Source organism: Delphinapterus leucas, chromosome 20 (genome assembly GCF_059928025.1).
Source record: "Delphinapterus leucas isolate spDelLeu-1000000601 "Yukka" chromosome 20, BTC_Dleu_Yukka2, whole genome shotgun sequence".
NCBI classification, from domain to species: Eukaryota; Metazoa; Chordata; class Mammalia; order Artiodactyla; family Monodontidae; genus Delphinapterus; species Delphinapterus leucas.
Genome location: NC_143148.1, coordinates 31328447 through 31355571, shown reverse-complemented (window position 1 = coordinate 31355571; position 27125 = coordinate 31328447). Strand labels below are relative to the sequence as shown.

At 39.1% G+C, this 27125-nt stretch overlaps 1 protein-coding gene across 19 annotated transcripts in view; it reads left to right on the top strand.

Annotated features, from left to right (window-relative positions):
• Window positions 1-27125, top strand: part of LOC115802825 (uncharacterized) — a 64075-nt gene that overhangs the window by 10621 nt on the left and 26329 nt on the right. For 9 of the 19 annotated variants that reach the window (XM_089903074.1, XM_089903071.1, XM_089903080.1 and 6 more), the window contains one exon: window positions 1023-5269. The exons of 8 other annotated variants lie outside the window; for them this stretch is intronic. The gene's annotated coding sequence lies outside the window, so the exon portion shown is untranslated. 2 more of the 19 variants (XM_089903077.1, XM_089903070.1) reach the window with 1 other exon arrangement.

The following is a 27125-nucleotide window of genomic DNA, read 5'->3' as shown; positions in this document are numbered from 1 at the left end:
TACTTTATCCTTAGAACTTACCTGTGGTTAAGGCCTATCTATAGATGTGCCCTCCAGAAAAAAATGAATATAGATTTTCTTCCTCAATAGTTTTTTTAAATGAAGCGTATTTTCTTCATACAAATCTACGTTAAGGAAAACATCTATATTGTTGTTTAGTTTATTTTGGAGTAAAATAATAAATGTATATGGTAAGTACCTCCTGACCCCATTATTTAGTTTAAACCTATCTGTTCATTTTATAGTACATGTGCAGAACTATTTACGTGAATAAAACTCAATAAATATGTAGATAAAGTAAAGCTTTTTCTGGGGAAATTATTCTCTTTTGGATACTCTGCCCTTTTCCATTTCTTTTCTCCCCTTGGAAAAAAAAATCTTGCCCTTGTTCTCCTTTAAGGAAAAACTATTTAGATAAAGTGTTTTTAAATCATGCAAGTCATTGCCTGGGGTTGGTTAAAACATTTACTTTTTTGAAAAGGAGAAAATGCCCCTGTTTTAAAAATCTTTCTTGTATTTGTATCTATTAAGATAAACAGTTTACTTTGATACGGTACATACCAATCTACTTAGTTAATTTTTTTTCCAGAATTCATTTTACTGTGCTTGGTATGACCTTCTATGATAACTTAATATAGGAACAAATTAGCATATAATTCTATTTTCCATGTGACCTCAACCAGTTGCAGAATTGTACCGCCACTTTTGGGGCGCAGTTTGATAGTCTATGTAGACTGTAGCATTTTTAAGTGTTTGCAAATGTTCAGTGCATCCTACCTAAGGTGTTATCGAAAATGTTTAAAAGTAAGCGGTTAGAGGAAATACCCCTATTCCTAAGGTATCAAAATGCCTCCTAAAGGTAGCATTTTAAACTAGTGTGCATAATTGATTAGTGATTTGTCTTTCTCCCAAGCATAAAGCAACAGGGCAAAGTTAAGTGAGGTTGGTGAAGTATAAGAAGATATAAGGGACTGATGGTGACAATGATCATGACAACTAAATGGATTTCTTTTTTCTTTTAGATTCAGCTGTCAGTCTGAAATTTCCTGTGGCCTGTTCAGTCTAGATGCAAAGGCCATGGAAAAATCAAGTGCTCAAGTGATTTAAATATGTTTTGGATGTTCTTATTTATAGATTACAGTATTTTTCCACTTAAAATCCACAGTTGTCATGCAGAAGAAGGTTGTGCCCTTCTAGATCACCAATTTTATTTGACACGCTTAGCGTTGTAATGTATTACCAAATGCTATCTGTTTTAATCAAAGTATAGAAAAAATAAAATCAATTTTATATGTTGACTTTTTTTCTAAAACGACTTTATTGGATTGAATGAATGTTTATACCTGAAAAAGAGCATTCCAAGAAAAAAAAAATCACATTCTCCAACATAGCAATTCTTCTGGCAATCTGATATCATTAGAATAGGTTTAAAATCACTTTCTAATGTGACTGTATTATATTTATGGGAGAAAAAAGACTTGAAATGTATCCTTATATATATTTTAATTCTCTATATTAGTCCCTCTGGAATAGAACATTTTCTTCTCAAAAAATCTATTAGCTCAACTCAGATACAAGATAAAAATCATAACTGGCAGAGCATTTGTTACGTGTTTGAGCATCTGTTATGTAAAGAAGGTTGACATCCAGTCTTTCACAGAGTTCTTACATTTGGGGAGACTGAATAATGACCGTTTGCCTTGCCATTGGGAAATTCCTCGTTGTGGCCTTTGCGGTGGCTGTAGGAAAATGGAAGGATTCCTCTGCGGTAGGCAGGCCTCTGGCTTCTGTGGTGTGAACACTGTCAAGGGGTATGTGTCACTAGAGGTGGCCCTTAGCGAGGGAACTGGGGAGATTCACAGATGCTGATGGCACTCGAAGAAGCAGTTGTGAATGACCCAGTTCGTACTTCATCCACTTCTGTAGTTTTTACAAAGAAAGTGCTATGATAAATTCTTAAGCTCAAGCCTCCATATGGCAAAGTAAATTTATTAGGCTAGAGTGTTTCTTTTTTATTTTTAATTAAACTTAGTATTTTGAGATCATTATAGATTTCACATGCAGTTGTACTAAATAATGGAGAGGTCCTTTGTACCCTTTACCTAGTTTCCCCAAATAGTATGGTGTATAGTGCCGTATCACAACCTGGACATTGGCATCAGTACAGCCAAAATACAGAACAGTTCCTTCAGCACAAGGATTCCTCATGTTGCCCTTGTGTATCCATAGCTGCTTCTGTCCTGCTCCCCTTCCTTAACCATAGCAACCACTAGGCTGTTCTCCATTTCTACAATTTTTTCTTTTCAAGGATGTTATATAAATGGAATCATATAGTATATAACCTTTTGGAATTGACTTTTCTCACTCAGCACAATTTTCTGGAGATTGAACTTGAATATTTCAAGTCTGTTCTTTTTATGTTTGGGTAATATCCCACGGTATGGTTGTCCCACAGTTTGTTTAACCATTTACCAGTTGAGACTTCAGGGTTGTTTCTGGTTTTTCACTATTACGAATAAAACTGCTGTAAACATTCATGTATAGATTTTTGTGCGAACGCAAGTTTTCATTTTCCTGGGATAAATGCCCAGGGGTGTGATTGTGGGTCATATGATAATTACAGAGAGCATTTCTTTTTAAGACTAGAATTGATTTTGTGTATATGGAAGGGGAGACAAAGAGAACATCTACATTTTTGTGGTATTTTTGCTTTAACAGGATTTGTTTATGGTTTCAAAACATGCAGACTATCTTAAATAACTTGTAGCTAGATATCAAAAAACATTTTTTCCACAACGTAGATTTTGTTCTTATTTTTAGAGAAATATTTTTGAGAAAAAATTACTTTTTGGGGGGGTAAACAATTTCTATGTAAAGGAATAAAGGTAGACATACACTATAGAAAAGATGCTGCAAAGCTGACAGGTTACTTGGGGATATTTTCCAAGTGTTGATAGAGAGACTTGACGTTCGAGGATATATTATAATAGTTTTTCAATTGGTAGACTCTAGCTTTTGTCACCACCATGTTGCCTGTAGTTTTTATTTGTAGAATGAATTCATTATCTTTACAATTTGTGTTCAGCGGTATTGCATTTAATGTCCATTTAATTCAACTATATGCACTTAGGAAGAAAAGAAGGAAATAAAAAAACAATAAGTATCTTTTCTAGTACACGGCCCCTAAAAGGCAACTATTGACACTTTACATGATGCTTAATGGAAGAAACAGCTCTGTTCCCAACCCTGGTGAAAATTATACTGTTATACTTCCTGAGAGGCATGTATGAAACCATCTATGCTATATTTTGGGAGAGACTTACTGAAAGGATTTTCAAGGATAATTTTTATTCTAATTTTCCACCGTATATATTGACTTTGGAACTCTTACTGAAGATGTAGCTCCATTTCTTTTTTAGAAACATTGGATGCCTTTAACTGGTTACAATAATCCTTCTAACAAAAGTCAATATTTTAAATCTTTAACCTTTTTGAGTGAGGCCCTAGGCCCAGGGGAACCCCAATCATGCAATTCTTCTAAATATAGTTCATCTTTAGCCCATATGGTCATGACCACAGTGATATAAATGACATAAGATAATAAAATAGTCCTTGCCCTTAAAAATGACCTGGACAAAAGATAGTATGGACATATAGAATCTTTGAATACCAGTAGTCACTCATCAAGAAGCAGCTAGGGAAGCATCTGCTGTCTAGCACTTCTAGGAACTGGGACCCTAACAGTAAAGAAGAGCAATACAGGCCCTGATCCCTTTGCGGGGTTCTCGCGGCTCTTAGATTAGGGGGTGGGGACAGGGGAGAAGTAAAAAGAAACTGAGATAGAGTCCAACGTGATTATGTGTTACTAGAAATCCAGAACCTTCGGAATTTAGGAGAGAGACTAGGAAAGCTGAAACTGCTGGAGCAGGCCTCACAGAAAATGGTGGGCTTGAATTGGGAAGGAGCATGTATGTGACACAGAGAAGGAGGACATCAGGAGCAGAGGGAAATGAGCTGCAGTGTGGTTGTTGGAAGTGAGGTGCAATCTGGTCTGTTCATCAAAATAGTAGGTGACTGCCCCAAAGTATACTTAACAGCTTCCTATGTTTTAGGAACTCACCAGAAATGTGGCATGCTTTAAGAGTAATATTTGAGTTTAAATATGTATATTTGAGTGAAAAAACAAATGGATACTCTTCTTCTTAAAACTAGGACTTGGAAGTAGCTTTTAGACTATGAGGCTCAGTATGTGTGTGTGAATGTGAAAAACAACCTTACTTTCCTCCATTTGTGTTTGATAAGGAATAAGATATTTTGTACCTTTCTGATGTCTTAAATGCATAACCTGTAAGACTATAATACTTTAAAATGTTTTATTTTAGGCTTAAAATAAAAGAACTTAAAGTTCTTTTAGAAGAGCTCCAAAATTAAAACTGCAAGATCACATATAGATACAAGTTACATAAAGAATACATTTGTAAGATGGTACATAGAGCTGATGGCTTTACTAAGAAACTATTTGGGGCACCCTAAGGAAATACAGGCATTTCTGTGCATTCTTTTCAAGTGTTCAAGGTAGTAAGAGAGCTGAGAGCCTTTTCTAAATATGCATCCAATTTTAGAAGGCTAAACTAGGAAGCGCTAATATGCCTGAGGCCCTTTAAGTCAGGAACTTGGAAAAAGGAAGACACCTAAGGGACTATCAGAGTTTCTTTAAATTTATATAAATCATAGATTTGATCAATGTGGTTATAAAAGACATCAAAATTAAGATACTCAGGATTTTATGTGTAATAATACAGATTCCAGTGCCCCCAACTATATGCCATTGCCAATGAGGCCAAAATGAATTGTGTTTTAGGAAAGTGCTACTACATTAGGTAGACGACTTAAAAGTTCTGAGTATGTATAACGAGCCAGCACCGTGGAATCATCTTGTAATACTGTTTATCTAGCAGTTTAAAAAAAAAAAAATGGTGCTATTTTAGACGGTTAAAAAAATTTTTTTTACAAATATTGCAAATCATAGATTGGTTACCACTAGACTTCCTGACTCTGCTGTGATTGCTGTATTCTCTGTATATTCTTTTAAAATACGAGGCACTTTATAATTTTGTCTATAATTGTTTATATATTATTTTCTCCACAAAATGTTTTTAGAACAACTTATTGCTAAATTACCTTAACCTACCTGCCATTTTTAAACTTTATGTATGAATGTACTGAAGTGTCAGTTGCAAGACACATTAGCAGACTATTTAATTTTTTTTTCCAGGAGTCTTTTTATTCAAAACACCTTGCAAACTCTATGCATAAAAATAGCAGGCAGCTTCCACTTGCAGGCTTTTGAAGCTGGAGAAGATGTGTTTTTCACGTGAAGAAACTTGAGTCCCAGGAAGATGAAATGCCTTGCTACTAAGTGGTAATAAGGATCTTTTGACTCCACAGCAAATGCTGCCATCTTGAAGATGCTTGTCCCCAGTTCTGGAAATTCAATCTGCAGATGGTTGTATCACACCCCTATTCTTCATAATATTTTATTCTATACACATCAGAAATAAATGTCTACTTGCCATCTGTAGATGTCATACAAACATTTTGTCATCCAGTATGGGTACAAGTAACAAGTTAAAGTATGTTAATCTCAGAACTGAATTTCAACCAATAGAATGTTCCATGTATTCATTACTATTTATACATACCTGCTGGCTTTTAACATTGTGATAAATCCAGGGAATCAAATATGAATACAATATGTTCCCTGAATTCAACAACGTGGGCATTGGGCTCAGGCATGGAGATGAAATGGTGAACAGCATGCAGTGTTTACCTTTGTGGAGCTCGGAGCTTAGCATCTATCTTGGCTACAGAGGCATAATCAGACCATTTCAGCACAGCACGGTGAGAGGGAAAGGCCAGGTGCCATGGGACCCCAGGGGCAGAGTCCTCAGCCAAGCCTGACGGACGGTGGGCAAAGTCAAGGAAGGCTTCCCAGAGGAGAGGGGCATTGGGGTTGAGCCTTGAAGGAAGGGGGAGCAAAGAAAGACAAGGGAGAGCACGTGCCTTCAAGAGTCAGCAAGGAGTTTGAAAGAAGCAGGAGAGGTGCGTGCGGAGATTAGAAGGAGAGATGAGAGTAATCAGGGGCCAGGCTACAAAGGGTGGTTTATACGCTCGAGAGAGCAGCTTGGACCTCATCTTACTTTCCCCTGACCAGCTCTGCATTGTGGAGGTATCATGTTTGGTGGCAGCATGGGGAGTACATTGGAGACCAGCAAGACTGGTGGTGAGAGACTAGTTCGGTGGTTTTTGCAAGTAATTGTCCAGGGGTGAGAATAGTTGCGGGAGCCAGGGGAAGGAGAGCTGTCTGTGGATTGATGGGGGATACTAAGATGCTAGAAATTAAAGGACCTGTGGCTGACTGGTTACGTATGGGGGTAAAGGAAAAGCCTGTCAACGAGGGCGTCCAGAAGGCTGCAGCAGTTAGTTCGTGGTGGTGGTGTTTTGAGACAGGGAACCTAGGACAAGGATGTCTAATGGGAGAAAAGAGTGTGGGCCGAGTAGATGGTGAGATGCTAGTAGAATATCCAGGGGATTTGGAACTCACAGTCTAGTAGCAGGCAGGGAACACAATCTATTCTTTCATATCCGTTTGTTTTCATTTCTCTGAAAGGCACATTTCTCCAAAAATGTGTTTTCTTTCATTATTAAATGTTGTTTTCCTTTTTTTCTTATGTGATACAGCTGTAATGGTCCTATGAAAAGCAAGTCTGAGATGAACCGTTCAATATTATTGGGCAGCGTTTGTTTTTAAAAAAAGATGGGGTTCAGGATACGAAGGAAGGAAAGTGAAAGAATATTCCTGGCTATAGCTGTCCCCTAAACCATTCAATGGATTAAGTATACTCAATTTCATTTGTGCAGAGGGATTTAAAGATAGAGAGGGAGGGGCAAAACATTGCCAAGAAAAAAGCACTGGAGAATATTTTTGTTTTTAGACACTTGGTGAGTTTGGATTACAACATATGCTTAAGTGATTAGTAAGTAACATTATCTGGATCATGTTCTTCCAACATTCACCCACAAGTCCTTACTCAGCATGTACTGGGTACTGGACAGTGTTGGCATCGAGTAGAGACCATAGTGGGCATGGTCCTTCCCTCACAGAGTTTATAGTCTAGCTGGAGGGTTATAAATCCTGAAGGTAGCTTTTTATGATATTTCTGTCCATGTTTGTTTAATATAGTTGACATGCATTGCGAGGACAACTTACGACTCTCAAATCCTATAAAACCGAACGTCTATGCCTCCAGAGGGCACTGCCATGTTCACAGGAGGAAGAAAAAGAAAGGATTCAGGCTGCCTTGACTTTCTATCTGTTGAGCTGGGGCTAGTTGGAATTGTTCCTCAAATCAGGGGACTGGAGCACATGTGGACAGTAGCTCCTGGCTATTCCTGAGTAGCTAAGAAGTGGAGCTGTGACTTACTTGCTCAAAAGGGTCAACATTCCCCACCAGCGTGGTGCATTTGTTATAGTTGATGAACCTGTATTGACACCATCACCCAAAGTCCATAGTTTACATTAAGGTTTACTGTTGGTGTTTTGTATTCTGTGGATTTGGACAAATGTGTAATGACATGTATCCACCATTAGAGTATCATACAGAATAGTTTCACTGCCCTAAAAATCCTCTGTGCTTTGCTCATTCATCCTTTCGTCTCCACTAACCCCTGACAGCCATTGATCTTACTGTCTCCATAGTTTTGCCTTTTCCATCATGTCATACTGTTAGAATCATCAAGTATTTAGCCTTTTCGGATTGGCTTCTTTTAGTTAGGGATATGCCTTTAAGGTTTCTCTCTGTCTTTTCATGGCTTGATAACTCATTTCTTTTTAGTGCTGAATAATATTTCATTGAATGTACCAGTGTTTTTCCATTTACCTAATGGAGTGTGTCTTGGTTGCTTCCAAGTTTGGGCAGTTACGAATAAAGTGGCTGTAAACACCTGTACGCAGGTTTCTGTGTGGATATAAATTTTCATCTCCTTTGGGGAAATACCATGGAGTGCTATTGTTGGATCATATGTAAGAGTATTAAGTTTTATAAGAAGCTGCCAAGCTGTCTTACAGAAGTGGCTGTATTGTTTTGCGTTCCCACCAGCAAGGAATGAGATAGACCCATGATTAGGTCTCTGTCTTTTAATAAGCCTGCTGCACCTCTTGTCAGAACTTCGCACTCCTCAGTCTCCCGCCCCCTTAGGTAGGACAGGGTGGCTAGAGCAGGCTGCAGTTACATACCTCCCTTCCTCCCTGTGGAAGGCTATGGCCAGCTGGAAGTGAGTATTTCTTTTCCTTCAGGTCAGTTAGGTTAGGCTCTATGAAAATAGTTTCTCCTGAGAGCAGACCTTGTTACGAAGAAAGCTCTGGCATGTTTCAAAAATGCTTCCTTTTCCCCTCCCCCTGCCAGAAGCATGAGGGGATTTTTCCTGGACCTTCACTGTGAGGACCTGGTTGAGCTCCTGGAGGTGAAACTCACAAAAGGGTGGGAACTCCCTGTGACTGGGCCCCCCTGGAACTTTTGCCTTCAGAGTTGTCCACACTGAGCCTCCAGCAACTGGGCAATTACAGTTCAGGTTCTCCCACCCTGCCATTGGCTCCCATGGAGGTTTCTGCTTACCGGTTTCTGCTCTAGTGAGTTGTGATTTTCTGTACTCTTCTGTCTCTCACTCCAGCTTTAGGGGCAGAAGTTTGCCCTGTAACTGCACTTCCCTTATGCATCTCACGAGATGGGCTGATTTTTCAGTTTTGTTCATTTTTTTACTTGTTTTATATTGGAGTTGGTGACATCTAAGCTCCTTACGTGTTGGACCAGAAACCAGAAATCCACAAACATTTATCAGCCTGTGACAAGATAAATACCAAATAATAAGAGAAAGCATTTAGAAACCTACATGGCGATTTGACTTTGCCATGATATCCACGTGCACGATTTTATATTTTACAAAAATATTGGTCTGCAGAAGATTGGAAATTAGAAGCAAAACAAAAAGACAACGAACGATTGGCCCTTCACTACAGATAGGTGGAGGAGCTTGGAACTGGGAGGCAGTCAAGAAAATGATGATTGGGGATGGGAATTATACCACTTTATCAGTTGTCCAGAAGGTGCTCTGAGATGCCAGGGGAAGAAAGTCAAACTGCTTGGAGTGCAAAGAAAAGGGTGATTAGGGCCTTTCAGAGTGGCTGTGCTGGGCAGGATACAGTGGCTTATGGGAGAGCATAGACATCCTCCACCCCCCACCTACCTCGCCCCTGCTGTCAGAGTGATCTTCCTAACATGGAGATCAGATCATGTCACCCCCCTTGCTTAAATCCTTTAGAGACACCTTCTGCCTAACGCTCCTCAGCTTCTCAGCACCATTCCTAAGGCTGCTCTCCACCTGACCAGAGGACCCCTCTCACATCGTTTTCTACCACTCCAGCTTGTGACCCTTCTCTCCAGCAGCTGGTTTTCCTGGAGTAGATTGTGGCATGCATGCCACCTCAGTCATGCATGTGCAGCAACTACGCATCTGTGACCTCTTCTGTTGGGAAGGCCTTCCCTCCTCTCACTGTTCCCTGGTGAAATCCCACATATCCTTTAACATCATCCTCTTGGGGGTTTTCCTGCATTTGATGTCAAATGCACAGGTGAGGCGGGCCCAGGTGCTCCATCAATGTGGGGTGAGTGTGGAGCTGGAAGGGAAACTTACAGATTCTGCTACATTTCGGATGATTTCATGTTCTTGTGTCTTCTTTGGGCATCTCATGACTGGAAAGGGGGATGTGTTTCAGGCCATTAGGTAGGAGCAATTACCAGATAACACTGAAACTAGCACCTGTATGCCTCAGGGCTGCGGGGAGACCAGAGAAGAGGCCATTGAAGGTCAGGCTCTCCTGGGGCAGCTTTCCTGGGGTTCCCATCCTTCTCAGAGAGAGAGAGCCTCTAAAGCAGGGCTTGGCAAACTTTTTCTCGAAGGAGCCAGATAATGGATATTTTTGGCTTTGTGGGCCAGACAATGTCTGTTGCAACTATTTTGTCATTGCAACGCAAAGGCAGCCATAGACAAGTGGGTGTGGCTGAGTTCCAGTGACACTTTTACAAAAGTGTTCCAATAACATTTATGAAAACAGACTGCAGGCTGAATTTAGCCCATGGGCTGTAGTTGCCAACCCCTGCTCAAAGGAAAGAAAACGTCCCCTTTCTTCTGCCCTGTCTCTAAATAGCCTTTGGAGGCCTCGCTAAGTTTACCTTTATAGTTTCTAAATTCCTGGATTTTTTTTCCTTCAAAATGGCATAAACAATGAGTAATCTGCCCCTACTTGCCAGTCAGTTGCAGCCTAAACTGTTCTTTATTGGTGGAGTGAAAGATGCAGTGGCATACACTGAACATGTATAAGTGTTTGTAAAATTCATCCTTAACCCAGGTCTTTATGAGATAGACACATGAGATTCTGACTATGAACTATATGAGAGCTAAAACCTTGCCATAAAGTGATTTGGTAATATCCTTGGTGCTCTGACTACCTTTTGGTGGGCTATGTGAATTTTGGACCTGGAAAGTAGAGTTAAGCTTTTCACAAACTGGGGTAAGGATGGGGACCTAGAGGATGCCCACGTCCATGGCCCAGTATACTGTCTAGAATTCACACCCAATGGGAAAAACTGCGCAGCTTACTGATACCTTATCTTTGAGATAACAGAGTGGTAGATAGCACAGCAATGCATAAACTAGGCCAGTAGACATTGAAGGCAAGTATACCTGCCTCAGATGGCTCAGATGGTCATATACTCTATAAAATGCTCAAGCCAAATAGCCACGTAAATTAAAGTCGAAAACAGCGGGGTTGCTAAAACCCTGACATCATCAGCACCAGGGAAGCAGGTAGAGGAGGCTTGCTAATGCTATGATAGCCTTTGTCACCTCCCTCTGCCCCCAAGGGGCCCCATGGAGGTCACCCTGCTACCCTATTTCCCCAAAGCCACAAATCAGGACATCTTTTGTGGCCCGACCAAACAGGACGACCTAGTAGCAAGGCTCACGCAAGCTGTGACGGGGGGACTCTGACTTGGTCCTCGTCATCTTCTGGTACTATTTGGAGTATCTTTAGGTTAGCCACAGTCTCCTACTCTGAAAAATAACGAGGATGGGACATTCTTCACCCGGCAGTTTTTGCCCCCAGATGCAGTCAAAATCAATGTGTGCTTTGTAGCCAGCAGTGGAGTGGTTTCCTTTACAATCTTGAACTCTTTCCCTTTCCTTATGTCTTAGAGGTCTAACTAAACACCCCCAAGAAAAGTTGGTGATATTCTCAGTATCTCTCTTCTTTTATTTATATGACAACCAGACCAGTTGCAAATTGTATTTCAGATAAACAACAATATATTGAGCACCTACTAGGCCATTATGATGTGAAATCAAATTAGAATGGTGTGAAATATTACTAGATCCTTACCCAGATGCATAGGCTAGGTTTGTTCTCCTACAGCCTCTTCTCATGAGTGTAGTGTGTGATTATTTAGATTTTATCAAAAGGGTATAAATTAGTAATTTTATGTCTCTTTTCTCCCCATTCACCTTTGGAGATTTTCACTTTTCATTTTGAAAAGTCCATTTTGAATATATTTATCGTCAGTGTTGAAGAGGGCTAGTTTTAGTTTATTCTAATGTTATGTACTTTAGGGCTTGACTTATTTACTGTGGGTTTGGTTATTGACCTATTTTATTTGTCATTTTATGACATACATATTTTCAGTGGAGACGCTTAGGCTAAGCTATATTTATTTTTACCACAGTACATTAACCATAAAACTATCTAACTACAGTAAAAACCACGATAATCTGGAACCCTCGGGGAATAGGTTATTCAAGATAGCCAAGTTTTAAGAATGAACATTAACTATTTGTGATGGAAACCTTTGTAAAATGGACCATACCTGTCCCTCTTATCTTGAAAAAAAGGTAGAGTCTCACTGCACTTTGATAATAACTCATGGTCTTCAGTAAGAATTGCACTGCGTGACTCAGCTCTCATTAAAGGACTTAGGTGTTCTTTTTTGTTTTTAGTTTCTTGTTGTTGTTGTTGGTTTTTAATTCTCATGGGCATTTCTTAAACCAGTCTTCTTTCTTCAATGGCTGTCAGCTGTGTTTCTCACGTGCCCTCCTGGTAGCCTTCCCTCTGCCCTTCAATTTACTGCTTTTATAGTTCTGTGGACTTGGAAACAGGTGACGGAACTCATGAGAATATAGGCAGGCATGAGAAAGGACTTCCGGGGACCCACTAACGGGTCAGATGCCTCAGTTGTGTATTAATAACTTGCAAGCAACCCTTGCCTCCCTGAAAACTCTCACTCCTTAGCCTGTCGGTTCTCTGTGTTCTAGCCAGGGGGTGGTAAAATGGGGCAGATCTGCTGTAATTCCTCCCCTCAACATGCTTCTCTACTCAGCAAAGCTCTGCAGAAGCTGATTCTAGCCAGGATAGGGGAGCTCTGAGCCTTGTGTCTGGGAACTAAGGCAGCTAGTTGAATACACCTTAGAAAAGAAAATCAGGTTTAAAACAGGCCTCATTTTAAGTTCATAGTATATTAAATGATGCCTATATCATGATAATATCCTGCAAATTCTCCTTCTCTTTATCCTATTGCATCTTTTTCCTTTTTTAAAAAAAGTAAAATGCTAAACATATGCTCTTTGGGCTTGTAATTTATTGGGACTAAAGCTAGAGCCTTAATTCTAAAAAAGCATCTCTAGTCAAAACTGCCTAGCCCTTAATGATTCTAGTTTTTTTAATGCACGTTATTATGGATGCGTTACATATATTTTTTACTTTAGTTTCTTCGCACAAAAACAATGAAAAATTCTGTATTAAAGATGCTGGCAGGTGACCATTAGACTAGAAACTTGGTTGTCTGACATTTCCATGGTGCTTTGCAGGGTTTCGTCATGTTTTCTCATTGGATCCTCAGAGCAATGCAGTGGTTATATTGTCAGAGCCCCATGTCAGAGCCAGGAGACCAGAGGTACAGAGGTGTCCAGTGACGCGTCCAAGGTCACACTGCTGTTAGCGCTCTCAGGATTGAGCTCAGCAGCTCTGCTTCCCAGACCTGTGGGCTTTCCCCCATTAGCTCCTAAGTTATCGTACTGGTGAGTAAGAGGTGAGACTTATTAGTTTACAGTGTGCAGACACATTAGTTCTCAGTGTGCACTTGGGGCTGCCAACCCCTCCGAGTATGTGAAGTGTCAGATCTTCCAAAGCGAGAGGAGGAGAACTTGATCAGCATGTGATCCTAAGGGAGAAGTCTGTCATCTTCAACCAGCCGTCACCCTGCTGCTGCTGGAGGGCTGGAGACTGCCCGTTTGGGATCCAAGGACTGATGGTCAGTTGTGTACAATAACCTGGGGACTCTGGTACTAAATATAGTGGCATTAGTTATTACTGTAGATAATTGTCCAGTGTTTTTAGAGAACCAAATATTGTTTTGTTTAGTGGTTTTGGCCACATATGAGTAGTCAGTTAATGAAATTATTAGTTTTCAAAACCAGGTGCTAAAGAGTTTGGGAGTGTATTCTGATCCATTTCTTAATACAAACAATATATCTGTACCACTTGTATCCAAATCACAAGTTTCCTTTATTTTTACTTTCAGATTTCAAAATATAGCTGTTTTTGAGCTGGAAAAAATTAGTCTTTGGCAAAAACAATTTGCGTAACTGGATTTAATTTGTCGTTTACAAACTCTATTGCTTTTTGTTTTAAGAATTGTAAATGGCAGGTTATATTAAACCAATGTTTTTGAAGGTCTATTAAGATGTTACATTCCAAATAGATTAATATTTAAATAAACCTTTAACAAATTTATATTTTTCTTTTCATTTATATATGTGTGGGTGTGTGGGTGTGTATTTGCTGATGGAGTAGAGATTGCTTCCTGAGAAGTCAACCCAACCCCCAAATTCTAAAATGTTCGGATTCATTATCCAGTTTAGCTTTTTAAAAATCGGAAATTTAGTCCGATCTATTTATATTAACAGACTGGTGCTATCAAGTTAATCCTGTAATTAAAGTTCATTTCTCAAAGATGTTACTAACATCTTAGAAATATTAAAGATTTAAACCCTAAAAATTGGTATGGAAATTATTAAATTTTCCCTATTTTTTTCCCTTCTCTCCCAGAGTGATTCATTTCACTTTCTGTGTCTTCTTCCATGAACCATAATGCTTTTGTGGAGATCCCTAATTCAGTGAAACCTGTTTAGGGGATCATGTCTGTTAGAAAGACAGCTGCCAAAAAGGCATTCACTCTCCAAGTATGGACTTTAGATTATGGCCGATCAAGACTTGGAGCTGGAGGAACACCTGTCAGAGACGTTTTTCTGCAAGGAGATGGTGTCTTTAATCAGGTTTCATTGCACTTCAGAAAAATATTCATTTTAGAATGTGGGTAAAACAGCATCTGCTTTTATGATTCATCCTCATCATCCTTTTAAAGCTGAGAAACCAATTTAGAGTTTATTTACGACATTGTTCTATGGCAGAAGGAGAAACTTCAACAAAGTGTTTAGCAAAGAAGGACTTTCCCAGATGTTTGATTTGTAACTTTCTTTCGCGAAAGAAATCTAAACATTTATTTTTGAACTTTTTTCCTGTGAGTATAATTGACAATAGGAATTCTTATGGATAAACTTTTAAAACTGTTTAAGCTAAGTTGTGAATATGCATCCTGAAAGCTGGGAAACTCTCCTACGTTGCATTTATATGTGAACAATGCAAAGTATTATTGATACGGACTGGTGTTTAGAGGTATGACACTCAGCTTTCAACTCTGCTCTAATTAGAGGCACGGTTAAGTACATAAAACACAGGTACCTTCTCATATCTGCAGACTATACTGAGCATAACTATTAGAAGACAAACTTCATTTCGCAAACTGTAATTTAATGGTATAACAGTGTGCAGACCGGAATATTGGTTAATTTTCAAAACATTTTATTCTACACCAATTAGCTCAGGTCCTGGAGGGCAAAATGACAAGAGGTTACTCGTTTACTATGTATTTAATTAATTGAAAAATGCTCAAATTGCTTTTACAGTTGTTATTAAAAAGTAGAATCAGTGTTGCCAGTGCTCAACCATAATTGGAACCCCAGGGAATTAAATATTTAGCATTAGTAATGTAACAGCACTTAGGACACAAATTTCTATTTTCGTAATGAAAGCTATACACTGTGAGTGCAAGCGGCTGAAACGACAGCTGTGACAAGTGAAACGGCCTGGGATATTTCAATAAGACACCTCATTGGACAGCAAGTCTTACCACATTACTCGTTTGTAAGAGATCTGCAAGTTTAATTCCCAAAAGAAACCCGTTACCCAAGTATTTAGATTTCTAATTGCACGCAGGATGAACAGTTGGGCAAATGTCTTGCCAGAAGTGGCTGAAATGTATAGTGCTTTCTAAATAATCCTATATAAGTTCATGCCTTTGTTAATTTAAAAATAGCAGGACTGTCAGGGAATAAAGATCTTGTTTGTTTTAAGTTTAATTACATTTTAAGCATAAATGCTCTCAGTGTTACAATGAGAAAAGTTGGATATTAGACTCTAATGAGCTACAGTGGTAGACGGCTGGAGACCCTAAGGGATTCCCTCCGTAAATTAACTGGATAAAAGTACTTGGTTAGGATATAGTTGATGGCTGAGCTGTTCTTAAAACCCAGTTATAGAGCTGTCTCTCACTCCTGTTTTCATTCCAAACAGGCCCTGTAGAGACTTTAATGGCCGCCTGTTACAACTGTTCAACTTGTCAAAATGTATTATATTACTCCACTAATAAATAGTATTAAAGGGTATTTGACTTCATTTCTCCTTTTCAGAGGAGATCAGGTTGATAAACACAACTGGCTTAGGTCAGTCTCATTTTAATTTATGTCATCTAAGTAATATTGAAGGTCCCTGGTTTGAATTTGGCAAACGTTATTTTCCCGGGGATGTAAAACTTACAAAATATTATGGACAATGGAAACAATTAATGGAGACTATTTATTATAGACTCTTTGTCTGTGAGAGATGTATGACTTTGACATGTTTAGCCCATGTTCAAAGTATTTGAAAAACCGTAGCTAAACTGACATTCTTTGAAGCATAACTCGACTAATTCCTTTGCCAATCATTCTGTCTTCTTGAAAAAAGAAAAAGTTGCAGGGCTTTTTGATTTCATAATTTTCTTTTGCTTACCATTGTCTGAGTCAGTTTTTTTGAGAATTTATTCTAACTGATCATGATTTCTATTTTATTTTTTGTAATGTTTAGAACATACATGCTTATTTTTAAAAAAAGAGAAAGAAGAAGAATGTAGAAATTTATTTGATAGTCTCCCTTTCACCCTTTCCCCCAATCCTCCCTCCCTCTCTGGTGATCACCTTTGCTAACAGTTTGATAACATATCAAGCATTCATAACATTTTCTGTGCATATTATACACGTGCACATACAGATGTTATTTATTTATACATAGTACACATAGCGTATTTAAAGAACATAATTTGGATCACCCCATAGAAGTCAGTGATTTGCTTTTTCCCCACACTTACTTACCATAGATATTTTCCTATACTGGTGTCCAAATCTTCCTTATTCTTTTTCATAGCCAGTTGTCGTTTCGTATTTTAGAGGCATAAAATTTATCTATTGCCTATTGATGTCATTTGAAGTCACCTCCAGTTTTTCCGCTATGGCAGATAGCATTGCAGTGAACTTCTGATTGTGCTTGAGTGTGTGTGTGTGTTTGCAGCAGGTGTGTGTGCATCTTTGTGCACGTGTCATAAAAAGATATTGAGCTAACATTTATTGAGTGATTACTCTGTGCCAGGTGCTATTCAAAGCACTTTACATATACAGTATTAACTCATTGCATCATTACAATAAAGAGCTAAAATGTATTATAATCTATATTTTACATATAGGGAAGCTGAGGCACAGAGAGGTTGAGTTGCTTGCCAAAGGCCACAGGCAGGTAACAGCAGAGCCTGGGCTCAAACACAGGAGGTCTGGCACACCAGCCTGAGTGTTTAACCAAACCAGCGTGCCTGCAGAAATACTTTGTTTTTTCTTCTGATTTATCTTTCCTAAGTAGTGAGTTCAAATGTGGTTTCATATGTTTATTGCCATTACATTTCTTGTTCTGAGAATTGGTCCGTTTCTGTCTTTTGCTTGTTTTTCAGTAGTGCTGTCGTCTTAGCAAATTACAATAGATCTCTATTGATAATGGCTATTGACTCTTTGTTACAGTTTATCAAATTTTTTTCTAAGCCTGTTGCTTATATTTTTACTTTGTTTTATTTTAATATTACCAAGTTTTGCTTTATAGATTGAGGTATAATGAAGCCTTTTATCACCTGCAAGATTACAAGTATGTATTCCTACATTTTCTTCTACTACTTTTAATTTTTTTAAAGTTTGATCTTTCACTCAAGTGGGATTTATTTGGGTGTGCAGTGTGAGATAAAGATCAAACCTTTTATTTCTAGTAACATCCACAGGTTACTTTTGTAATTTGTCCATTTTTTTTCTCTATGGTTTGAAAGATAATCTCTGTCTAATGCTATATTCCACCTATATATGTCCCTGGATTGCCAATTCTCTGGAATATTCCACTGGTCTAATCCTGCAGCGTCACACTTTTTACCATTATAACATAAAAGTAAGTTTAAAATCTTATAATTAGAAAGATAATCTCTATCAAATAATCTTAAATTATAAAAGTTACAGATATTATAAATATTATATAATAAAATTGTATATAATATAAAATTTCAAAAGATATTTTAACATACATTTGCTTTTTCAGATAAACATTTGTATCAGCTTTCAAATTTCATTTTAAAATTCCTTTGGGATTTCTATTGGGAATAGGTTGAATTTATAGATTAATTTAGGGGAAGGGATGAATCTTTCTAATCCTTACTCCTTATGATAGCTCAGAATAACAGCTAATATATATTTGTTGAATGAATGAATATATGCTTTGTTTTGTTTTTGGAGATGAGGAGAGGGAGTAAATATTTGATCATTTTCTAGATGTTTTAAAAATTCTTAAAAATGATCATTTCACTTAGATTTTCAATTTATCATTGTAACGTTCTACATAATATTTTCACTTAACAATTTTCCCCATATTTCTAAGTATGTCTGTTTTCTTAATCCAAATGTAGTTTACTTTGGTTTCTCCACTTTTTGTCTTTGTCAGACTTGACAGAGTTTTACTTTATTGGTCTTTAAGTATATTTTTAAAATTGCTTTTATTGATATGCTCTCTTTTTTACTTGTTTGATTGCCCTTTCATCTTAATTCTTCATTTTACTTGTTTTAGTTTATATGATTGACTTTTTCCTGGGTATTTTAGCTGAATGTATAGTGTGTTTATTTTTTCTCTCTCTTAGTTTTTAATACATATTTTTAGGCTATAAATCATCCTCTAATTTCTGTTTTGGCCATGTCCAGTAGTTTTTATATGTATTCCTTTCATTGTCTTTCATAAGTGAATAGTCCATAATTTTATACTTTTATTCTTTTTTAACCAAAGAGTTATTTTGAAAATATCATTAAAAAATAAGTGGTTAGAGCAATATTTTGGGGGGGGGCGGTGGCAACAGGTAAGGAGGAGAGAGCTATCCGTATATTGTTTATTTCTAGGGTCTTTTTTTTTTTTCATTATAGGTAGAGTATAGAGCCTATATGATTTCCCCTTTGGGTAGTATATTGAGATTTCCTTTGTAGTCAAACAGTTAATTTTTGTAAACATTCTACAGGTTTAAAGAAATGTGCATTCTCTCTTTAGGAAAAGTATCTTAAGTCTGCTTATTAAATCAACCTTGTTAATTATGTTTTTCAAATACTCTACAGTCTTATTTTCCATATATCTTAACCTGTCAGTCTTTAGGAGCTTGTGGTTTTCAGACATTCTCCTGTATTTCCAATAATGTGTTTATATATTTTGAGGCTTTGTTGTTTCATGGAGTAAAGGTTTGTTTCCACTGTATCTTCTCAGTAGATTGTACATTTAATTGATACAAAATTTCTCTCTTTGTTCCCTTTGATTACTAAAGGAAGCCTTTTCCCTAGTGTGGCGCTCCTTGTGATTTTTGTTTTGAAGAGCCTGGAGTTATTTCACATTTTTCTTGCTTCTCCCTCTGCTCCAGCCCTCAAGCAGTGAGCCTTCCCCAGGCACATTTCTCCTTCTGTTTGGTGAGCAATTCTCAGCAGCAAATACTGCTGCTACAACCCACTGTACCTATGGGTGAGGGTGGGTGAGTGTGGAGAAAGGCTGGCACTGGGGTGGGCCAAGGGAGGCCCAGAGGGTGCAAAATAGATCACTGTCAGTGTCTGCAAAGTCAGGCAGACCTTGCGTGCTGCTGAGAGCGAGCGCCTTCCTGAATTTGGCACTCTAGGGGCCTCGCCTGCCTCCCCAGAGTCCCAGTTCTGCTAACAGAATCCATTGTCCTCCAGGTGGGCCTTTCAGGGATCTTGAGAGATTGCCCATCACTCACTCTGGGTCTTTCATATCTGTCATCTCTGAGTTTGCTCTTTCATCACTCCACTGGGAAGGACGACCTTCATTTCCATAGTAGCTATTCCTATACCTGTTTGGATTGTGGTTTACTCTGGTATTTCTGTTAATCTATTCCTGTCTTTTTAATTTTTATTTTCATCAGGGTAACAATGATAAATTAGTTAACAATGAAATAACCCTAAAAGAAAAACAGAAGGTCTTTACCTTGCCCTTCTTCACTCCCATTCTACTCGTCAGAGATAACCCTTGAAAAATTTCTAGCTGTGTCTTCTATTATTTGCCTTCACATTTCTAAATAATATGATTTCTGCTTTGCTTACCACTTGTAGGAATGCTTTATTGACTTCCACTCGTGACATATGAGTATATAGCTTTGTTACTTTACCATCCCCATTGCTCCAAAATTTCATTCTCCCAATATAATTTTTGGCTAAATTTGGTTTTTACTGCTGGGAAAAATAGTGTACTTATACTTCCTTAATCATTTAAACTTTTTTTTCTTCAAGCTAATAATGGACTTGTTTCTATATTGATTAGTTTCCATGTGTTCCATCAAATCCATTATTCACTATCAACAGTTTCTAAGCAGTTATATCTATCAGATAATAATTTATCAATTCTCTTTTATTTAGTTTTTCTTTTCTAGGGAACTCTCTCTGCAAATGTTTTTTTCTCCTTCTCCAGTTTGGATCGATTGCTTTCTTGCTTTGCCACCTGGTTGTCATCCTGAAACTTATCTTGATGTTTTCCTGTGTTGGAGTCTGTGTTTTCTCTTGTTTTATGTCTTCCTCTTTCTTGCTTCTCATTTTCATGGAGCACATCCTTCCACAGCTTTCTACAGAAATATGGATGGAAGTAAAATATTTTCATGTGAAAATGTCTTTATTGGAGGTGTCACACTTTTCCAAGAGCTCTATCTTATACTCTGATTGCTCCTATTCTTTAACTGTCTATTCTTGTTTCATCAATATAGCATCTTTTATTTCTCTGAGGTTGTTAATAACTTGATTTTAAGCACTATTTCCTTTTGTGCTCTGCATGGTCTCAAGTTTCCTCCAGATCCCATTTTTATGTAAATTTAGGTCTTTCTCTTTCATGTTGGAGAATCTGCTCAAATGTCTTGTAGTCATTAGCTATAATATTTAAGAAAAAGGTGCTCAAAAGCTGATGGAAGCTCTGTGCTCATCTGTGGAGCTTGTTGGTGGATGAATTTCACTGTTGGATGATCAAGTGGCAAGGCATCCTTGGCTCTGGGGGACCCTTGAACTTCTGGATCTGAAAGTGTCCCTTTCCTTAGGCTTGGGTCTCAAGAGATGAACCTTCCAATCTCCTCTTTGGGAGGTATGATTTAGTGACTGACTTTCTGGAAGCAGAGAGGAGGAAGGGCCCAGGGAGCTCCCCGTTCACTACAACATTTTTAAACCCTGTGCCTTATTGCAGCCCTTCTCTCTGCCTGGTATCTTTGAGTCTGGAGCCTCTAATTTAATGTCTCCTGCCCCCGACAGTTGCCTGAATACATACGAGAGGGGAGGAGATCTGGGAGTCTGCTGTGTACACAGACTTTGAGCCTATGTCCACCTTAAGGCTCAGCCCCCATGCTCCACCATACCTGCTTCCTCCCATTCCTGAGCCTTTAGGTGTCATGGGCTACATTCTCATTTTTGCTCCCCTTTGCAGAATTTAGCTTCTAGCTTCCTTTGCTCTTTGAAGCCAACTTATCACTCTCCACCCACTCTCCACTTTTGAAAATTGTTTTGATGTCTTTGAAGATGACTTTGATATCTTTCATGCAGTGATGTCTTCATTCTCTCTTTTTCCTTACGTACTGGTGTCCTCTTTGCCTGGAACCCTTGTCTCTTCCTTCACTTTACTGTCACCTCCTCAGAAAGCCGCTCCTGGGTCTCCATTTTCTCCCACTTGTATTGTCCCTTGGCCTCTCTAGGCTGCAGGCTCTATCTTTTATCACTCTTTACTCAAATCCTGGCACCTGCTTGATACTTACTTGTTGAGTGAATAAACAAAGCAGAGCTAGGTTGTTCTAGACTGGAAGAAGTGTGACGTTTTCCTTCTGCCTGGCCTGGAGGAAGCTGCCATCAGAAGCACCCAACGTTGCCTTTAAAGAGCCAGATCTGGGACCACATACTGCTTTACGAGCGAGTGAAGTTGGGATCCATGCAGAGAGGAAGATGATGTCTGCTCCTCACTCCCCCACATCTGTGTTCCAGCTGTGATGACTTAAGCCCTGTCCCTTTTGGAGAAAAGTGTGTAGATCAGTGCTCTGGGGTTGAGACTTGATTCATAATGTTAATAATGACAACGCACATATATTGAGCACCTCCTATGTGCCGGGCACCATACTGCGTATGCAACGTGCATAATCTCATTTAATTCCCATCCGGGGTAGATTATCCCTATTATTTCTGTTTTTATAAGTGAGGAGACTGAGACTTAGAGAAGATGAGTAACTCACTCAAGTCCATGGGATCCATGGGATTCATGAATGAAAGAACTAAACTTGGACCCAGGTCTGTCTGATGCGAAAGCTTCTGCTGGTACAGTCATGTTCTACTGGTTTCTGTGATGTTTTCCTGCCTCTACATTTAAGCATCACAGAATCACTGGCTGGAGTCATGACATCTCAAAGGAAGAAAAGATCACAGAGGTCATCTATTTGTTCCAACTTCTGTTGGCATTGAGGAGAAAATGTAAGCCTGACATTTCCAGCCACATATCATTTGCACGGTGAGCACTGCATTTAGCATTGATGCCTCACAGGAAACAGTAGGATCAGAATCTGTAGCTAACCGAGGCAAAGAAGGGCACAAAAGCTGGCCCCAGATCATTTTTGGCAAGTGCACACAGCCCTCTGCCCACAGGGTGAATGAAGCTATACACCAGAGTAACTTAAGTAAGTACAGTGCTTATCCTGAGAAAGGCACCTTGGGAATCTACTCTGACATAGATTTCCTTCTGACTTATAGTTGATATAAAACACCTAATATTCCATTGGTCAGCTTTCCGAATCCCCTGTGCCACTGGGCTTTGTGTTAAATACAACACACACGGCCCGAGACTGCAGACTCAAAGGACAATGTGGAATAAAAACAGCAGGACATGATTCCAAGATTCACTATACGATACAAATTTTGAACTAAAATCACAGGATATTTCTCCCCACCCTTCCCTCCAAGTTCACCTACTCCCATAGTTCCTTAGGTTTGCAAAGATTTGAAGGCAAGGGGATTACCACTGAAGTAAGTAGATTTCAAGTCCTGGTGATGTTTTTGTAGCTGCCACATGTGGCCCAGTGTTAAGTAGCTGAACATTTCTGCTTGCTGGCAGCCAAAGTCAGCCCTCACCTCCTATGGAGCTCTTTCTTACTTCAAAAAGCATTCCACAGGGTTGCAGAGAAGAGGAAATGTGGGAGAGGGTTACCACTTACGCTGCCTGAATTCATTTTCCATCTTTGTGCTTTCTGGTTATTAAAGCCATGCAGGAGACAACAGAAGGGCAGAGGAATTTGAGGCCTTCTTCAGATAAGGTGCTAGAAACCCCGATATTTAATGAGAGATTGCATTCTCCTGGAAGCAACTTTTTTAAAAAGCGTAACTAAATGTAATTTCAATTGGGAAAGGTTCCTGTAACAGATGTGCAAAGTATGCTGAATCAGTTAAGGGATCCCTTGCTATATATGAAAGCTCATCTCTTTGCATCTTTCTGGGGAAAAAAACCAGTCATTTGGAATGTTTTCCACAGTATAGCAATTCTGCTGGTGGCAAGCAAAGCCTGCTTGCCAGCCCAAGAAGGCACTGCTTACAGAATGGCATAAGAAGCATGTCATTTACAAACCCTCGCTGTGCATAGCTGGAAAGCAGGAATGAGGCTGGAATAAATATAAGCTGGACACTCCCTGATGGGGGACATCTTAACAGCAGCTACCCTGTTGAATTTTTGAAAAAAAATTTGTTTTGCCTGTTAGAATTTCTTAAAGCTTGAAGAGGGCGTTAAAGTCTTCTAGATCATTTCGACATTGAAAATAAACCAACATAATTCTTATTTTGTTCTACTTTATATTTTGAATGAAATTTTAAAATAATAATTTTTTTTTTAATTTGCAAACTTTTGGCAGAACTCATAACACAGTACAATAAATTGCTACATGAGCCAACCTCCTCCAACCAATTTAATGAGATGTGAGCAAAATTTGTTCGATCAAACGAACAGTAATAGGCTGATTTTTATTTTCAAATGTAGTCAGTCAACAGATACTTACTGGACCTACCTGCATGTAAGGAGCTGTGTGAGACCCTATAGGCATCACATGTTTAGGACACAATGACTAACTTAGAACATTAGACATCTTCTGTTTTCCTTCTGCAGTGATACGCATTTTTTTTTATTATCTTTATTGGAGTATGGTTGATTTACAATGTTGTGTTACTTTCTGCTGTACAGCAAAGTGAGTCAGTTATACATATACATATATCCACTCTTTTTAAAAATTCTTTTCCCATATAGGCCATTACACAGTATTGAGTAGAGTTCCCTGTGCCATACAGTAGGTCCTTATTAGTTATCTATTTTATATATAGTAGTGTGTATATGTCAATCCTAATCTCCCAATTTATCCCTCCCTGGCTTTCCCCCCTGGTAACCATAAGTTTGTTTTCTACATCTGTGACTGCTTCTGTTTTGTAAATAAGTTCATTTGAACCATTTTTTTTAAGATTCCACATATAAGCGAGATGTCATATATTTGTCTTTCTCTGTCTGACTTCACTCAGTATGACAATCTCTAGGTCCACCCATGTTGCTGCAAATGGCATTATTTTGTTCTTTTTTACGGCCGAGTAATATTCCATTGTATATATGTACTACATCTTCTTTATCCATTCCTCTGTTGATGGACATTTAGGTTGCTTCCATGTCCTGGCTATTGTGAATGGTGCTGCAGTGAACATTGGGGTGCATGTATCTTTTCGAATTATGGTTTCCTTTGGATAGATGCCTAGGAGTGGGATTGCTTTATCATATGGTAGCTCTGTTTTTAGTTTTTTAAGGAACCTCATATTGAGTGTGGACTATGAATTGGTTGTGATGATCTTGGGGAGGAAGGAGGCAGGGCCCTCTCAGCAGCACCTGCCCTTTGGTGCTGAACCTGACTTGAGTCAGTCTCTCTGTCACTCTGGGTTTCTGTCTCTCTCTCCTCTGTCTAACCCACAGGGTGGACTATGGTTGGAGTGGAGCTGGAGGTTTCTCTGTGTGAAGCTGATTGGCCCATTTGGGGCTTCATCCCAGATTCTTAGACCTCTTAGTACCTTACTGTAGACAACTGGGCTTGGAACTTTGGATGCAAACGCTAATTGTTGATCACTAGGAATGACTTTCTCCATTGGGGTCCCAGAGGAGACAGGGGGGCTGGCTGGCTGCTGCATCAGCCGTGACTCACACTTACAGTGAGAGCTTTGGTCCTCTGTGTAGAAACAAATGAAGTTCAGGCATTGCAGGGCCAGTATGTCCCTCTAACATTCCAGGGGACGACTCAGTGGGCGACACATCCCACAACCTGGCCTCCTCCACGAGAACGTGCGTTCATCAGGAGTTAAGTTAAACAGTACCTAGAGATTGATGCAGATGTGTGAGCCACACGCCTATTTTTTGGTGGTAACCTAAAGGCTACCCTGGTGACTTTTTGAGGAAAAACTGTCTTCCTCTTCTCTGAGTCGATGGATTTGTTGGCTTGAGTTTTAGAGCAACCCGAACAGTGATTAGGCTAATGGCCTTTGTTGGCTCAAGGCAGTGTTCTCCTTATGTTCTTAAATAATAAAGCTTAAACATCCCAAGAAATAGATGTATAAAGAAAAACATTTACTTTTTAGTGAATTCAAAATTGCTGCCTTCCGGTATTGAAATACATCCAATATGCACAATAGCCTGAATCTCTGATAGGCCTTAAATTTAAAAGATGGATGTCAGAAGGACCCGTGAGTCAATGTCCAGATCCGGGATGTAACTGTCTTTCTCCCCATGTTCAAACAGCCATTCCTCATCTACCCTGGCACTCTTTCGCAAGCCCAGATGTGTCATTGGAACCTTTCCTCAACACAAGTTTAAGTCAAGGGATTGGAATTGGCCCTTGAGGTGACATTTATAGACCAGCTCTGATCTAGGTAGCTTCATTCAAGGAAATTTCAGAGTTCTGCTTTTTTTTGCTCTACACTGGCTTATGTTTGGATATTCTCACTCTCCTTTTGTCATGACTTTTGTGTATTTCTGTCCAAATGGCGTCAGTTTCCAACCTGGACTTAACTACCTGTGCGGCCTTGTAGTTGCATGGGTACCAGGAAGCAAAGGAACTTTCCAAAGTCACATGCAGTTTTACATCATAATATGATGTCATGTAATAGTAAATGACTTTTAACCAGTGTTAAGTAGACTGTATTACTTTGAAAAGTGAACTATATTCAGTCTTTTAATTAAGGCTTCATGAAATGTCTATTGTTTGGAAAAGAAGCATTTTTTTCAGATAATGTACCTTAGGATACATGTTCCTTAAGCCAGAACAAAGGCTGTGAGGCTGTGTGTCATAAATGTGACACAGCACTGAGAATCAGACCGACAGTACCTGTTTTTAACACATGTTGGACACACCGACAGGGTTTCCTTGGAGTTAGGAGTCACGCTGAGCTGTTGCAGCACCAGTTTTCTGGGGAGCCCTGAAAGACCATAAGAGATTATTCCCTAAAAACCAATTTTCAAGTGGCCCCATTGCAAAATGGCTCTGCAATTACTCTGTCATGCAGAGGCCTAAACTGGGCACATGGAGTGTTGCAGTCAGAGTTCCATGAGGGCCCTGCTGGCCCACTGGACTCTGCATGGCTGCCGTGGTCTTCCCTTGCTGGGTTGCACTGTCATGGGTGCCAGCCCCCTGGAGCAGTGCTCCTTGAAGTTGCTTCCAGACATCCAATATTGCAGATCATGCTGCACTGCAGGGCCTCATCCATCTAGTCTAAGGTACTTTTGCAAGTATTTTTCTAGATTAAATTCCTAGCAGTGGAGTTGCTGGGCTAGAAGTTATATCTATTCACAATTTTGATGGATATTTCCAGACTGACCTTCAAAACAGTTGAACCAGTACATTCTTACCCACAGTGGGTGAGTGTGCCTCTTTGATATTATCAAATATTTTCATTTTTGCCAACATGATAGGTAAGATCCATTCTTCCACAATTGCTTTGATTTGTATGTCTTTAATTATGAATATGATTGAGCACCATTTCATCCATTTGTTCCCTGTTTGTAGTTTTTACTACTGCGTGTGAATTGCCTATTCATATCCTTTGCCCACTTTTCCACTGGGTGTGTCTTTTTCCAAGTGAATTATATAGACCCTTTGTCAATTAAGGAAACGAGCCCTTAAGGCAGATATTTTCCCCACTTTACCCTTTGTCTTTTGTCTTTGTTTTCAGTATTTCGGCCCATCCTAAGTTTTTAAATTTACGTTTTTAAATTTCTCAAC